This window comes from Megalopta genalis, chromosome 7 (assembly GCF_051020955.1).
Source record: "Megalopta genalis isolate 19385.01 chromosome 7, iyMegGena1_principal, whole genome shotgun sequence".
NCBI classification, from domain to species: domain Eukaryota; kingdom Metazoa; phylum Arthropoda; class Insecta; order Hymenoptera; family Halictidae; genus Megalopta; species Megalopta genalis.
Window position 1 is genome coordinate 1,539,377 of NC_135019.1, and position 16,893 is coordinate 1,556,269.

The following is a 16,893-nucleotide window of genomic DNA, read 5'->3' on the forward strand; positions in this document are numbered from 1 at the left end:
TCGAAGCCTGTTGGCACCGGCGAGAATAATTCGAACATCTCCATCGGAAAGACGTGTGTGCGAATTATGCTGACTTATTTATTCTGCCAGGTTATATGTCGATAAACGGAAAATAATTGTTTACGAATAGTTCGTTGGACATTTCGCTCAGAATGTGATCGAAGTTTTTTGACAAGGTTCGGTCATTTTTAATTATCACCGGTTAACTGTGTTCGACGAGTATACTCGTCATGGAGAAATGGCGGTATTCTGTGCTGCGACGAGTATACAAAAATGTATTTATAAATTTTATGATGTTCAGGATATTTTGAGACCAAGCCAGAATAAAACAAGCAATACATTCTTCCGAATTTTCCTTCAGCTTGTAAACAGAAATGGACAATTTGGGAAGAGGAGATACGATTATTTGTATAGCAATGTAATTATATAGTTATAGTTATACATATATAATATATATTTATATATAGTTATAGTTATATAGTTATATGTATATAGTATATATTTATATATATTTATACATAGATAGAGTTATATAGTTATATGTATATAGTATATATTTATATATAGTTATAGTGTTATAGTTATATATTATATATAGTTATAGTTATATAGCTTTATAGTTATATATTAATCGATGACAATTGTAAGTAGGAAATCTCTAGAAGAAAGTTATAGTTATATAGTGTTATAGTTATATACTATATATTGTTATAGTTATATAGTTTTATAGTTATATATTAATCGATGACAATTGTACGTAGGAAAAACTCTAGAAGAAAGTTATAGTTATATATTGTATATAGTTATAGTTACATAGTGTCATAGTTATAGTTTTTATAGTTACCAATTGCTAATAACTATAAAAACGAAGTGCAAGTCTCGAATAATCGCATTTCCTTTTTCTAAATTATCCATTTTTGTCTACAAGCTGAAGGAAGATTGGGGAAAATATATCGTACAGTAATTTCTCCCTAATTCGCACTCGGATTGCGCACGAAAATGGACAATTTAAGAAGAGGAGATGCGATTATTCGAGCCTCATGGCTCATTTTTACGATTACCGATTGCGAACAACAATTAAAAACGAGACTCGAAGCTCCAATAATCGTATTCTCCTCTTCCCAAATTGTCCATTTTTGTCTACAAGCTGAAGGAAAATCGGGGAAAATATATCGTACAGTAATTTCTCCCTAATTCGCACTCGGATTGCGCACGAAAATGGACAATTTAAGAAGAGGAGATGCGATTATTCGAGCCTCGTGGCTCATTTTTACGATTACCGATTGCGAACAACAATTAAAAACGAGACTCGAAGCTCGAATAATCGTATTCTCCTCTTCCCAAATTGTCCATTTTTGTCTACAAGCTGAAGGAAAATCGGGGAAAATATATCGCACAGTAATTTCTCCCTAATTCGCACTCGGATTGCGCACGAAAATGGACAATTTAAGAAGAGGAGATGCGATTATTCGAGCCTCGTGGCTCATTTTTACAATTACCGATTGCGAACAACAATTAAAAACGAGACTCAAAGCTCTCGAATAATCGTATTCTCCTCGTCCCAAATTGTCCAATTTTGGACAATTTAATTCGCGCGCAGATCGCGCGAATTAGGAAGAATTTACTATACTTTCCGTCGCGTATCCGCGTAGCTTTTCGTCGAACGCGAGACACGTCGCGGCGTGTCGTCCTCGTCGAACGAGGAGGAGACAGACCTAAGGACCGACTTTCGTGCAGTCACGACCAGGAAGGGATTTCACCGCGAGATTACATCGACATCTCGAAATATCTGCGCGCCTGTAACCCGTGCAACGACGCCGGGGACACCACGTGAAAAAAGAAGAAGTTTCGCGCGTGCGTACCTGAAGAATGTACGGCTAACTGAACTTCTGAACGAGTTAGCGGCCTCGCTAACAAGGGTTTCCAACCCGCGCGTAAATAACGTTTCCCAACGATCTTGAATTCCTGTTAATTGTGGCCGACGTCGGGTTTCGAATGCGATTTATGTGGTTTTTTCTTTTTTTATTAAGTCAGATCTCCGGATAAAAGCACGCGCGACCGTTACGATACCGAGGCGAGCAGGAAGTTTTTAGGAGATATTGCGATTAGACTATATTTCGCGCATTCGTGGAATTCTTTCGCGAAAACTTGCCGCGGAAAGATATTCGAGGAACGTTGCCGAGATTTTCTTCTAGAGAGCGCGGTGCAACTATCGGTTTCGGGGCGAAGACACGCTGTTCCGATTTCAATTTTTACGAATTAGCTCGTAAATATTTTATTATTATTATATTATATTATATTATTATTATATTATATTATTATTATATTATATTATATTATATTATATTATATTATATTATATTATATTATATATTATTATATTATATTATTATTTATTTTGCATATTTATTTTACAGTTGCAGAAATCATTTCTAAAACATTTTTACACGAGAGAAAAATATCGAAACGAGTTCAGCCAGAATTTGATCTCTTCCTCGAAATATAACGCAACCCCTGCAGGGGGTTAACATTTTGCTTCAACTTCTATTTTTATAATTTAGTCGACGAAGAACCGTCCTCGCGAATTTTACACACGGAATTGCGCAATTCCAACAATGTAAGTTTATTGCGCAATGCGCGGTTCTCGGTGAAGATGTTAAATGAAAAATGCTAAGCTGAGTATTAATTTAATTGCACGCAAGCAAAGCTGATTACTCGTTAACGTGTACAACCTGTGTTTAGTAATTACGGCCGCGCGGAATGAAATTGTTGTAACGAACGCTTTGTCTATGTTTGTCTTTCCAGCGTTCGGTAGACGGTACGCTCGATCTTTTACTTATTCGTAACCACGTGATGATGGCAGAACTATGATTCCGCATGCGTGATCCATGCTATTAAGTGAAGGTAAAAACCTTCCGGCACTTCTATGCCGCGGAATCACGAATATTGCGAGATTGAAGAATATGTGATCATCCTACGAAAGGCAATAACAATCATTTCTATGAAAACTCGTTTAAATCGCTTGGAACATCGCCGTGATTTCAGCATCGTTCCAACACGGAACAACATTTTCGAAATTGAACCGAACCACTTAATTTCTTCCCGAGAACTACGAATAATTGTTTTACTCGAACGCGCGCGTGATAGAACGTAATATCGAGGAAATTGCAATTAGCTGAAATCATAAAAAAGGTACTAAAGGCTGCTACGAATCATCGTTATCATGAACCATCATTTCTGGTTTTCGGATCATTTTCAATCGCTATTAATTTGCAAAGATATATAATATATATATATAATAATAATATATATAATATATATTATATTATTATTATTAATATAATAATATATATAACATATATTATCATTATTAATATAATAATATATATATATTATATGTTCCAGTCTCGCGGATTGTTTTTACAGTTGCCGATTGTCAACGATTATAAGAACGAGATGCGAGGTTCGAATCAATCGTAAAATTCTCAAATTGTTCATTTTTGTTGCGAATTTCCTGTATATCGAAGTTTACCAACGACCCGGAAAGATGCAGCGACTTATTGCACTTGGTTGCAGATCGTCGTAGCAATCTCAATTATTCAATATATACAGTCATTCATCCATTGCTTCTACGAAATAGTACGCTTGTCTAGATAATCTAGATAATAATATTAATAATATAATAATATATATATATATATATATATATATATATATATATATATATATATATATATATATATAATAATTATTATAATCTAGATAATCGATAATAGATAATAATAGATAATAATAGAATATCTAATAATAGATAATCTAGATAATAATATTTATAATATAATAATAATTATATATATATTATTATATATAATTAATAATAATATTATAATAATATAATATTAATAATATAATAATAATTATTATAGGTTCTGATTCAACTGTCTCTAACGTCACAATTTTTTAATCCCTCAATATTTCTCATTATGTATTTCGTAGTAGCCTGACTCACCCTATCGTGTTACTTTCGATCATCGTTCGATTAACGCTAGATTTACGAAATTCTTCAAAACGACATAATTTTTTAATTTACGATTACTCGTATCGTAAAGATGCATTTACGAGTTATTCATTCAATTTATATGACAAATAACAGATGTGACAAATGTCACAATAACACTTGTTAAAAATCATATTAAATGTCTTATTGTTACCCTTATAAACTGGTATAAAACAGCTGTTTTTCGTGCTCCGTAAATTTAGCGTTAACCCTTTACTGCCGAAAGAAACCTTTCAAAATTCTCCGAAGTCGAAAAAAATCACCACTTTTCATTACGGTGAAGTGACTTATGCCACTTTCAAAATAAACGGCTCAAATATTAATAGTCGTCGGATAGAAGAGCTATAGCGAACGATCGCTTCGCGCAAAAGTTCCGTCGCGAACAGAATTCCGGTCATGGCCGCTTGTCGCCACGTTAAAACACCGCCGATTTGCATATACGATTCTCTACTCTGTTCCTTGATTATTACTTCTTAATTAGCCGTGGAATCGACAGGACAACCTTCGCGCATTGTTCAGTATCCGTACGTCTTCGTGCAGAATAAATTCTATCCTCGTCAATCGGTGAATCATACGGGGTTCCATCACGTCGGCATCTTTTTTCCCCCCTCGCTTCTTTTCTCACGCTGCACTCGCATAAATCACCGGGCTTAGACAATGACTGCTGTCCGTGGATTGAAGCCGGTAATAGCTCGTCGCAATAAAAGGTGATTTGCGACACACGCTGCGGCGCGATTCAATGTTTGTGTCGCAGAATCCGCCGAGGCATCGTGCCAGTCAACGAAACTTGAAGAATAGTCGCTTCGAACAAGGTGAACGTGCATTTGCATGCAATTTGGAATAAATTGTGTTCGATTTAATGTACATATATTGTTACAGTTTATAAGTTACGATAAAAATGATTGTTCAGACTGTACGATCACAGCACAGTGTGTAGTCGCGTATTAGTATTAATAGTAAGATAATATATAATAATTATTGTATATAGAATATAATGTAATGTAATAAGTTACATGTAATGTAATTTAATATGTAATATGTAATGTAATGTAATGTAATGTAATGTAATATGTAATGTAATGTAATGTAATGTAATGTAATGTAATATGTAATATGTTACATGTAATGTAATATGTAATGTAATGTAATATGTAATATGTTACATGTAATGTAATATGTAATGTAATATGTAATGTAATATGTAATGTAATGTAATATGTAATGTAATATGTAATGTAATGTAATATGTAATGTAATATGTAATGTAATATGTAATGTAATGTAATATGTAATGTAATATGTAATGTAATATGTAATGTAATATGTAATATGTAATGTAATGTAATATGTTTCATGTAATATGTAACATGTAATGTAATGTAATATGTTTCATGTAATGTAATGTAAAATGTAATGTAAAATGTAAAGCAATATGTTACATGTAATGTAATGTAAAATGTAATGTAATAGAAGATAATAATTTGTTGTAACGAAACATCGCAAGTGACAACCCTGAACTTTGAAAGCAGAACACTATGCGGAATCATGTCAGAAAGCATGAGGATTCGCCAGAATTGCTGAATCATCATTAATCCAGCTCATTTTTCCAAGGTTTGGTCGCACGACGATTTTTCGATGGTATATTTCATCGACTTTTGGAGCATGCAATGGTTATGTGTGATGCTGCATGACGCATACTACATAGCATAGAAGTAATCCAGGATGCCACTCCTCTACCTGCACAGCAGTCATCTGCCGAGCATATTCTCCAGGGCGCAAAGAGCTGGCATTTGAATGCCAGCGATCGACATGATCGGGCATCGACTTCGTGATTCTACTGGATCGAGACCTCCATGTCTCCGTCTAACACGTCCTCGTCAGCCAGGACTTCTATCTTTGAATTCCATGCGGTTCATTAATGAAGATCAAGCTGGGGGATCTTCTTCAGTCTGTTTATAGAGCACTTATATAATGTATGATGGTATGTGTGTTAACTCTTAGCTTTCGAGGTAAGGTCACCAGTCACAAAGTCAGGTTATTCGGAGACCTGGAAACGTATTAGCACGCATTCCGATCCTAGTTCATTCAAATTGTTACAATTGCGTAAGTAGAATCTTTATAAGTGTTAGACTGAACTTATTCCGAAGCTTGACAATTCTACTTTTACATTTCATCGTTCATTTTTTTTTGTAAGATATTTTTACACAATATAGAAGAGATAGGAAACTGAGGACGTGTTTTTCAGGAAAATCATAAATTAAAACGTCTCTAAAATATCGAGTTTCACGAGGGAATCTATCACAGATTTGAAGTTTCCTCTTTACAACGATTCGCTAAAACCTGATGCACGACTTTTATTGGTCGTGTTGGAGAATCTTAAAGGAAAAGCTTCATTCTTAGAATCTACGGTAGTTATGATAATAATTTCTTAGTGTTTTTAAAGGTGTTCCAATTTGTAGCATTTTCGAGAAACGTAGTTATAATAATTTAAATATTAGCAACTGTTCGAGAAATCGAAATTTAGTATGGGAATATTTCTTGAGTGAATATATTTTGAGGATACAGAGATGCTCAATGGAACCTTCTACACTCGCATCATACAAAAAACATTGTATTGTTTAAAAATTAAAACTAGAGAAATACTGAATATTTGTTACAAATTCGCGTAATGGCAAAGTACGAAAGATAATGGACAACAATTTATCGTTAGTAGATTTTATTTAAGAAAACTATAGTGGCTTCATCTAGCTATGATTTCTCAGTACTAATTGTGATATCGTCGGTCTCTCTACGGTCAACGGCGCTGAGATAGAAAATCTATGGCAGACACGTGGTTTCACAAACGGCTACTGCTGCGTTAGCGTTCCTGCGCGAGTTACGCTCTACGTCGTGTGTAGTCAGCGACCGTTTCCACCCCCCCCCCCCCCGGAAAAAAACGTTCTCGAAGAATACTGAATTGAAGATCGGACCACGTGGCATGAGATTCACCTGTTAAATCTGGCTGCTTGCCATTGTTTTAATATTCCAATTGTTTCCACGTGCTCACTTAACCTCAAAATCTCGGAATCTTCACCGTTCATGTTCACTGATTCTTCTACTTTCCCGCTTATTTGAAGTAACTACAGAAAATTGCTATATTTTATATATAATATAATAATATACATCACATTCAAATTATGCAAAATTCTTTATATAGGGCCTGGGGCTTTGACAATGAAAAAAAAGAATTGTTTGCTCTACTAAGTACGTTATATACTTTATTAAAAGAATAGTGGATGGAGCAGACAATGTTCTCACAATACATAGAACATTGGAATGCTCTAGAATAACTGGTGCGCTAAAATTGAAGACTCTTGATAATACATTGAGTAGACTGAATAAGGGTACAAACAAGATGATATCGTTAACCAGTCGATGTGATAACGTTGATACTTACATTAACAATGGGTGTTTCAAAACCAATCTTAGATTACGTTATATTTTGCCACCAAGAAAATCTGAGTTGGCCATTTATCGAGAGCAATCAATTGAAAGAAAAATTTGATGAAATCCTTGACGGTGCAAATCTTAATAAAGCACTTGAAGGTATTATAAAACATATGAAAGAATTGGCTGTAGAGACTTGAAATTACTTTAAGAGAAACGAAAGAAGATTTGCAATTTCGTGAAAGTAATTCCTTTGAAATAAGTAATGAAACTTTGTCTTTCAAACGAAAGTTTGTATGTATGATTAGAGAGTATTAATTAAACAATCAGTGGAAAGATTAAAACAGAATGTAGAAAAAGAATTTGTTGGTTCAGTGGAGGAATTACTTGCTGAGATTGAAACATGCGATGAAGAAATAGACGATAAAGTTGATACATAATAAAGGGGTAGAGCTAATGCACCAAAATTTGAGACCCTTGATGATACCCTGAGTGCAAGCTATCGATATGTTCTCATCCAAAGCAAGAATTCCGCAATCTTTACAGAAATTGTGATTTACAGTAATTGTCATCAGAACTTGAAATTAGCATTCTATAAATGAACAAATTTACCGTTTTTAACAACTATGTTTTTGCTAAAGGAAACCTTACTGTCTGTCCAGCACTAAAGCGATCTTTTTGCACCACTTATAGATTAGGCAGCATCTGTGTGAATTTCTATGGATGTAGTATCCGACCACTGGGTACAAGTTTCCACAGCTTCTTCAGAATTTTGTTGAACGATGCCATACGCTCGTGATTTTCTAGGACAGCTCTATTCACTGCTCGACTGCAAACCTGCAAATTTAATATAATTTATTGAAAAACCTGATTTAAGAGATAAGTATAGTACAGATAAGTATACAGTAATATTATACTAGCACATTACAAAGTAGAATATTGTTACATTTACCGTTATTTCTGTACACTTTTTCCTATATCTATCATGTGCTCATTTGTACGTATCCCGCATTAATTCTTCAGTGCCTTGTTTTATTACTCTTTCTAATTCTTCTTGATTATCTATCGAGATGTTTCTCTAAACAGAGTTTGAAATATATTACATATCCACAAAGAAATATTGTTGCAGAATAGTGTAAAATTTCATCATAGACATTTTGAATCAAGAAAGTTAACGTACTGCAGGAAATATTAAATGTTTAATAAATTATTTTTATCAAAATTAAAGAAAAGCAAGACCACAAAATGTCTACGATACTGCTGTACGCTAGAGATTGTACTTAAATCCTTGTCGAATAATTAGTTCTTCAAAATTAACTTACTTTTTTAGATGATCTACTCGTCTTACGAGGACTTCTTCTTGATTAATAAATTGTATTTGGCTTATCTAAAACATAAATGTAATCAACTTTATTAATATATAGAATTCTTATGAAATAGAAATTTGATATAGTTTGTAAGATATACCTGCATTATCTACAATTTTATTTTTATTATTCATCTCTGATTCCAGCTATTTTACTTTCTTCATATTTTCACATTTCGTTTTTGCAATTTTTTTCCACTCCTGCTTTTCTTGCTTTGTTGTTCTCCCCAATGTATTCCAACTCTCGCATTTTTTCTTCCAGCAATTTTCATTTCCCGATCTTCAACTTGATATTTCAAAGAACTGCTGGTGATATTTTCACTGGCCAATAAATCTGATATTCTACAAGTCTTCCATTGTATCAACTTTTCCCTCCAAGCTTTTCATCATACGTTTCAATCTCAGCCAATAATTTCTCCAGTGAACCAACAAACACTTTTTCTATATTCTCCTCGAATCTTTCAATTTGTTGTTCAATTAAGCGATACTCTCTAATCATACATACAAACTTTCGTTTGAAAGACAAAGTTTCATTACTTATTTTAAAGGAATTACTTTCACGAAATTGCAAATCTTCTTTCGTTTCTCTTGAAGTAATTTCAAGTCTCTACAGCCAATTCTTTCATATGTTTTATAATACCTTCAAGTGCTTTATTAAGATTTGCACCGTCAAGAATTTCATCAGATTTTTCTTTCAATTGATTGCTCTCGATAAATGGCCAACTCAGATCTTCTTGGTGGCAAAATACAACGTAATCTAAGATTGATTTTGAAACACCCATGGTTAATGTAAGTATCAAGGTTATCACATCGACTGGTTAACGATATCACCTTGTTTGTACCCTTATTAAGTCTACTGAAGGCATTATCAAGAACCTCCGATTCTGGCCCACCTGTCACTCTAGAGCATTCCAATGTTCTATATATTGTGAGAACATTGTCAACTCTATCCTCTATTCTTTTAATAAAGTATATAACGTAATAGTAAATAAATTCGTCGATGTTAAAGCCGGGTCGTGTACAAAGATATTTCAATGTCACGATAATTTTTGTTTCCCCGTTGCCATTTCGACCAAGAATAACGTTATTTCTCGAGAATATCGAATTCTTTCTTCTTTGTTTTCATCGCTATGTAATATTCTTTACGATTTACAACTGTAGTTCTAATCGAAACAATTTAACACTTTACAGAGATTTTCAACACGTGCGAGTATTTTGATGATACCTCGATTAAGCGGAAAACTAGAATGAACCAGCGAACACAAACAATAGAAGACGTCGAGGGAATGAATTTAGAGGTTACGTAGTGATGTAAGATTTGAGGATTTTCTATCCTAGCGCCGTCGGCGGTAGAGAGACGAAGCTCTGCTTGCGAGAACGCCACTCTATGGAATAATATTATCCTAAATCTGTGCCACGGGCGAGCTTGCCTCTGATAATATTGGGTTGGCAACTAAGTAATTACCGATTTCAGTTATAGATGCTTTCACTCCCATTTTTATGATATCCATAAATGTTATATTATATTATTATTATTATATTATATTATATTATATATTATTATTATTATTATTATTATTATTATATTATATTATATATTATTAATTATTATTATTATTATATTATATTATATATTTTTAATTATTATTATTATTATTATGTTATTTTTTATTATCCGTGAATGTTAGCAACTGGACAAATTGAATGCAGCGGTCAAGGAAAAGCGAGCAGAATTGGTCAATCGTAAAGGTGTCATTTTCCAGCAGGACAATGCTAGGCCGCACACGTCTTTGTCCACTCGGCAAAAATTCATGGATATTGGTTGGGAATTGATGTTACACCCACCATATAGCCCTGATCTCGCGCCATCGAATTACCACTTATTTCGATCCCTGGACAACTCCCTTCGTGGTAAAACTTTTAACGACGATGACACTGTAAAATCTCACTTGACTCAGTTTTCGGCCGAAAAGGATCAGACTTTCTACGAGCGTGGAATTTTCAAGTTGTCAGAGAGACGGCAAAAGGTCATCGAACAAAATGGAAAATACATTACAGATTAAACTTCGTTCCAAGTAAAAAAAAATTTTTTATTTCATTGAACAAATCGGCAATTACTCAGTTGCCAAGCCAATACATTGGGTGTGAACTTGCCATTTTGCCACCTTGTTCAATTAGTACTAGATGGTACCATCATGTACGGTTTTGTCTTTGCTGCAATACTCTCTTCATGCTTCTAAAATGTAGCGTAAAATTTGTAAAAGTTCAATCATTTGAATATATGGTAGCAGTTTGAATTAAATAATCAATCTTAATATCTAAAAAGAGATATTTCAAATACAACAAAAATCCTACACTACATTTTAGATAATTGCTTTTAGTTTGAAAATTAAAGAAACTTCATTTCAGACGTTGTTCAATTTGCCGAGCTTTCACAGTTTCAACAAACTGTGTCTCCATATATATACAGCAAGTACCAATAGCGTTCCATCTTCGAAGGGGAGGTAGTTTGCGATATGAAATAGAATGTATTAATAAAAATATAGAAAATTAATTATTAATTAAGATGAATAAAGATAGAAAATTTGTCAAGTTCTCGACAGATTTTTAACGAACCCGAGCTTTCAGCGTCCTCAAATTTCTTCGGGTGACTGTAGTCAGGTAATATTCCAAGTCGGTAACGCAGTCAACTTTTTTCAATCAATAAATTCATTTGGCAAAGAATAGATATCGCAATTCATTTTATAGTATCGATAAAACAATGAGTAAGCTAAAATTCTTTTCGAAAGATTTTCTTTTAAATCCATGGTTCCGCACTTTCTTGTCGCTGTCGATTAAACGTTTGTTTAATCAGAGACAAGCAATTAAGCAGCGGCGAGTTTTCGCGTTGCCGAAACCTAAAAAAAAAGAAAAATCGTTCGAAAAATATCTGTTTTCCAAGTGCGGAGAATAAACGCGTAACAAGATTACGAGACCGACGCTTATTCTTGAACTTTTGACTATACATAACTCATCCACCTTAAAAACATGGTAATACATTCGTAGGACTACCTGGCACTTGCGTGTTCCGCATATGAAATTCATTTAAATAAGTATTACTTCATGCCGGGGCTGTTCCATGAGACATAAAAGTAAAATGTACAACACTACATAAATATTGAACGGCGTCGAGCATAGGTGTCAAACATTTATTCGATAGATTTTAATCGTGTCACATTCATTTCTAATCCCTTCCTCCCTTGCTCTGTAGCCCCATAAATCGTGCTTGGTATAATTCGAAATTTCTATAAACTCGCGAAAAGGAAATTATTCCCAAATTGTCATGGAAGATACAATTCGTAATTTGCGTTTCTTCGCTTCCAAAATACGTGTACGGCAATACTTGATATATAATATATATATATTATTATATTATGTTATTATATATTATATTATTATTATATATTATTATATTATAATATTATATATATCATTATATATTTCATTATATTTCTATATTATATATTATTATTTTTCTATATTTCATTCGCAGCATTTCAAACCGAAGTTTTTAAATCTATCGGCGAAGAAATAAAATTCTATGTGAAAAAAGAAAACAGTAAATTCTCCCTAATTCGCGCTCAGATAGCGCACAAGAAGTGGACAATTTGGGAAGAAGAGACACGATTATTCGAGCCTAGCGTCAACAGTTGCTGACAATCGATGACTATGAAAATGAGACTCAAGGATTTTTGTTCCATTTTTGTGCGCAATCTGAGCGCGAATTAGGGAGAAATTACTATACTCTCCATTTTTTTTTCTTACCAATATTCGAACTAAATATTCTGACTAAATAAACCAATATATCTGCAAAATCTCGAATATAGCTTCACCTTAAATGATTTAACCTTGATTTACAGTTGTTTTACATACTTACGGCACAAACGAATCAATGTTACACATTTCAGATTTTAATGTTACAAACACCTTTTACGTTCTTCCCTTGTTAAGCGAATTTTGAGCCGTGAAATAACTTCGTCGGCTCATTGCTGTCCGGTTGGCTGGAATAATCGATGCCGAGAGAACGTCGTATAGCGGCTTTTAATAAGGGTTAAATATTTTTCATGTTAATCTGCGAAAAGGATCTTTGTATACTCTCTTAAGACGAGTCGAGGATCGTCAGTCGCGACCTTGACCTCCATGTTGGTGGAGTAACAAATAACGCAAGACACACATAAGGGGTGCTAATACCGAGCACGCGATCCAATGTGTATAAGCTGGACTGCAAGGAAATCGTTGCGACAAATCCTTCGGTCGTTCCGCGTTCTCCTTTCGAACACGTGCATACAGGGTGGTGAGGATATCGAAAATGTTCGCGACTTATATCAAAATTAACCATAAATTAAATAAATGCTGTAACGAGCTTCTCGAGCTAAATGGAATTTATTATATTATATTATAAAACGATATTATATTATATTATATTATATATATATAATATATTATAATATATTATTATATTATATTATATATATATATATTATATTTCCTAGCTTATAAACTAGGAGATTCAAGTTTAACGAAAAAGAGGTGGTGCATTCGTGTTAAACGAAGAATTTACGCAGGACAAAATAATGCAGAAATTTATGATCATTTGTACAAAAAATACCCGTGATTGTTCGATAACTTTCCAAACAGCATTTTTCACTTGTTTCTATCACATTTTTATGCTACGAGTTTATCTATGTAGAAACATGTTTCGATTTAACGAGTTCATTCTAGAATAATATCATTTATCGAGAATGAATTAACAAAAAATCATGGCAATTGATTTATGGATCGACGAGTATATATTTTTTTTTATTAAAAAGCGAGTTCTATATTCGGCAAACATTAGGATACCGTTTAGTTCTTGAGCAGGATTTCTATTTTGCACTGAAATAATTTATTTATTTATAATATATATATTATATTATATTATATTATATTATATTATATATATTATTATATATATATTATATATATTATATAATATAATATAATATAATATATATATATAATATTATAAATACGTTAAAATATATTATAAATATACGTTAAAAAAAAAAGAAAGTAACTACTAGACACTGCGGATTTTTATGAGAAGTAAAAAATTGTCTGCCTTACTCTGAGCCCTAATTATTATTATTCCTAATTATTCTTCCTAATCGACGATCAGCTTGTACACAAAAAATGTACAATTTTCAAAGAGAGGATACGATTATTCGACTCCCAATTATTCTGAGCTCTAATTATTATTCCCCTGATTATTCTGTCTGCTTGCAAGATGCAGCAACTGCATAGTCATTGATTATTCCACTAAATAATTTGAACAAGATCAAAATAACGAAACGGTCGTTTCAAATTTTATAAATTTATTTTCAGTGTTTTCTATACATTATAATCGGCTCATTTTTGTCACGAATGCGTAAGTAATCCCTACGTAATCACGTTTAACGCGTTATCGGTGATCTGAAATTGTTCGAAAGCGAATGCATTGCGTGCCCCTGCGGTTTCGGAAGCCGCGGAAACGGTTTAGCATACATTCGGCGATACCGCGCACTGTATAAAGGCGAGGTAAGATTCATACCCTTCCGAGCACAATCACGCGTTGCAATTTGCACTTACAGATTGCGCAGGGCAAGCCTGAAATTTCTCAACGATGACGTCTTTTTCACCCGGGGTCTCTGTCACAGATACCCCGATATCGCACACGAATTTCCGGCCCGAGATTTGCATCGTTGACTAATCGTGCGCGAGTTTGTCGTCGGGCTTGGATCATCAATTTCGTTACCCGCGATAGTTCCAATCTTAGGATTTTATCGTTTCGTAATAACGAAGCACTCCGATTGTTCTTAAATCCACGACTGAAGGGAAGTACGGTAAATTTAACCCAATTTTCTTTCAGCTTGTAAACAAAAATGGGCAATTTGGGAACAGGAGACACGATTATTCGAGCCCTAATTAATATTGTTCCTAATTATTCTCCCTAATCGACGATCAGCTTGTACACAAAAACAACAATTTTGGAAGATTATTCTAGTCCTAATTATTCTGAGCTCTAATTATTATTCCCCTGATTATTCTGTCTAATTTTCCTTCGTCTGGCAAACAAAAATGGACAACTTGGGAACAGGAGACACGATTATTCGAGCCCTAATTATTATTATTCCTAATTATTCTCCCTAATCGACGATCAGCTTGTACACAAAAACAACAATTTTGGAAGATTATTCTAGTCCTAATTATTCTGAGCTCTAATTATTATTCCCCTGATTATTCTGTCTAATTTTCCTTCGTTTGGCAAACAAAAATGGACAATTTGGGAAGAGGAGATACGATTACTCTCGAGCCATAAGTATTATTACCCCTGATTATTCTCCCGAATTTTCCTTTATCTGGTAAATAAAAATGGATTTTTATTTACAAGCCGAGAGACAATTGGAGAGAATTTATTATAGTCTGTAGCAGCAAAATATTCGCATTTTTGTAACGTATACATGTTTTACCGACAAATAATATTGCTTTCCTGAAAGAGAAAGAGACATTTAAATTACTTATTAAGAGAAATTTAAAATGTTTGTCCTTAGAGAATTCCTTTAACCGCTATTTTTGCTTTCAAGCCAAAGGAAAATTGAGGAGAATTTACTGTAGCTCCTACACAGGCAAACTACAGTATCTTCTAAGAGAACCATAATGAGAACCGGACATTTTTACGCAACGCATACTTTTGAAATAGCAGAAAAAAAGTCGAAAAATCGATACGAAAAATTATAAAACCATCGAGAAGAGGTGACGAACAATTCGTGTAACCGAATTAAAAATGACGTCCGTTTACAGTCGATCATCCGTACACGAAATTCATCATGCGACCCGAAATCATGACACGATCAAAATGCATTATTTGAGCCGTTTATCTTGAATGTGGCCGAAGTCATTTTTCAAAAACACCGAGCTAGCTATTTGAATATTCACATTTCTACGTTATACATATAATTTCATGTCAGCAAAGCTGAAAGAACGCAATGACCCTTAGGAAAACAAAAGCATTATACCACCATGTTATCAATTAGCAATATTTTTAAATTGATTAAAACGTAAAAACCTTAAATATCTGGATTTTCAAATAAATGGACTTAGGCCACTTTCAAAATAAGCGGCTCATTTCAGTAGAAGACTTCTGTTTTCTCGAGGAAACTGGCGGTTGTAAAACCTTTCCGGACAACTATACCAATGCCACCTCGTTCGTCTCGATGGTATCTAAACAAAGCGAGGAGGAGAATCCTCGCTGTCATCCTAATGGCAGTTGAAAAAGTGCAAGGTTCGAGGTCCTTCGCGAGCCGCCAGTCCCTGAGATTAAAGTAGCGGGTTGAAAAAGCTCGAAATATCCTGCGCACAATCTCAGCTGTGCACCGTCATTTCCTGATCGCGCTAGTAATGGCTGCTAACCTATTTCACGGGGAAAGAAGCTAGGTCGTGCTCTACTATCGACTGTCTATCGGATTGGCGTGTGACCTTTGCATCCCTGCGCGCCGTATCGTTTACGAACCGCGAGTGGAACGAACCTTCAGATTGATAGTACAATTCTATCCGACATCTAACCCGGTATAGAAACCCGAAAATAGCTGAACATCTTTGCTGCTATCGATTTGCATTGACAGGATAAGATTTCGCGGACCGGATCGCAACTCGGTGTCCGCTTTCTCTCGGACACTTCGTTGCGTTTCGCGTCGCAAGATACAGTAATGTCTCCCTAATTGACGCTCAGATTGTCCACGAAAATGGACAATTTGGGAAGCGGAGCCTTGCGAATTCGAGCCTTGCGACTCGTTTTTATAGTTACCGATTTTCAACAATTATAAAAACGAGCTGCAAGGCTGGAATAGTCGGATCTCCTCTTCACAAATTGTCCATTTTTGGGGACAATCTGAGCGTCAATTAGAGAGACATTACTGTAATCATTTTTTTCATTGTCTAATATACTAGTCCCTCTGTCATCTAAAAAAAATTCAAATCGTTTATTCCA

At 34.2% G+C, this 16,893-nt stretch overlaps 2 long non-coding RNA genes across 2 annotated transcripts; one reads left to right on the forward strand and one right to left on the reverse strand.

The window, feature by feature from the left end:
- Nucleotides 1–7,284: 7,284 nt before the first annotated feature.
- Nucleotides 7,285–10,089, reverse strand: LOC117218594 (uncharacterized). Its single transcript, XR_004489787.2, has 4 exons — nucleotides 8,951–10,089; nucleotides 8,806–8,870; nucleotides 8,436–8,561; nucleotides 7,285–8,320 (listed from the first exon to the last, which is right to left on the reverse strand). It is a non-coding gene; the product is annotated as an uncharacterized LOC117218594 (long non-coding RNA).
- Nucleotides 10,090–10,181: 92 nt separating this feature from the next.
- LOC143259797 (uncharacterized) lies at nucleotides 10,182–11,441 on the forward strand. Its single transcript, XR_013033793.1, has 2 exons — nucleotides 10,182–10,306; nucleotides 10,538–11,441. It is a non-coding gene; the product is annotated as an uncharacterized LOC143259797 (long non-coding RNA).
- The last annotated feature ends 5,452 nt before the right edge of the window (nucleotides 11,442–16,893 follow it).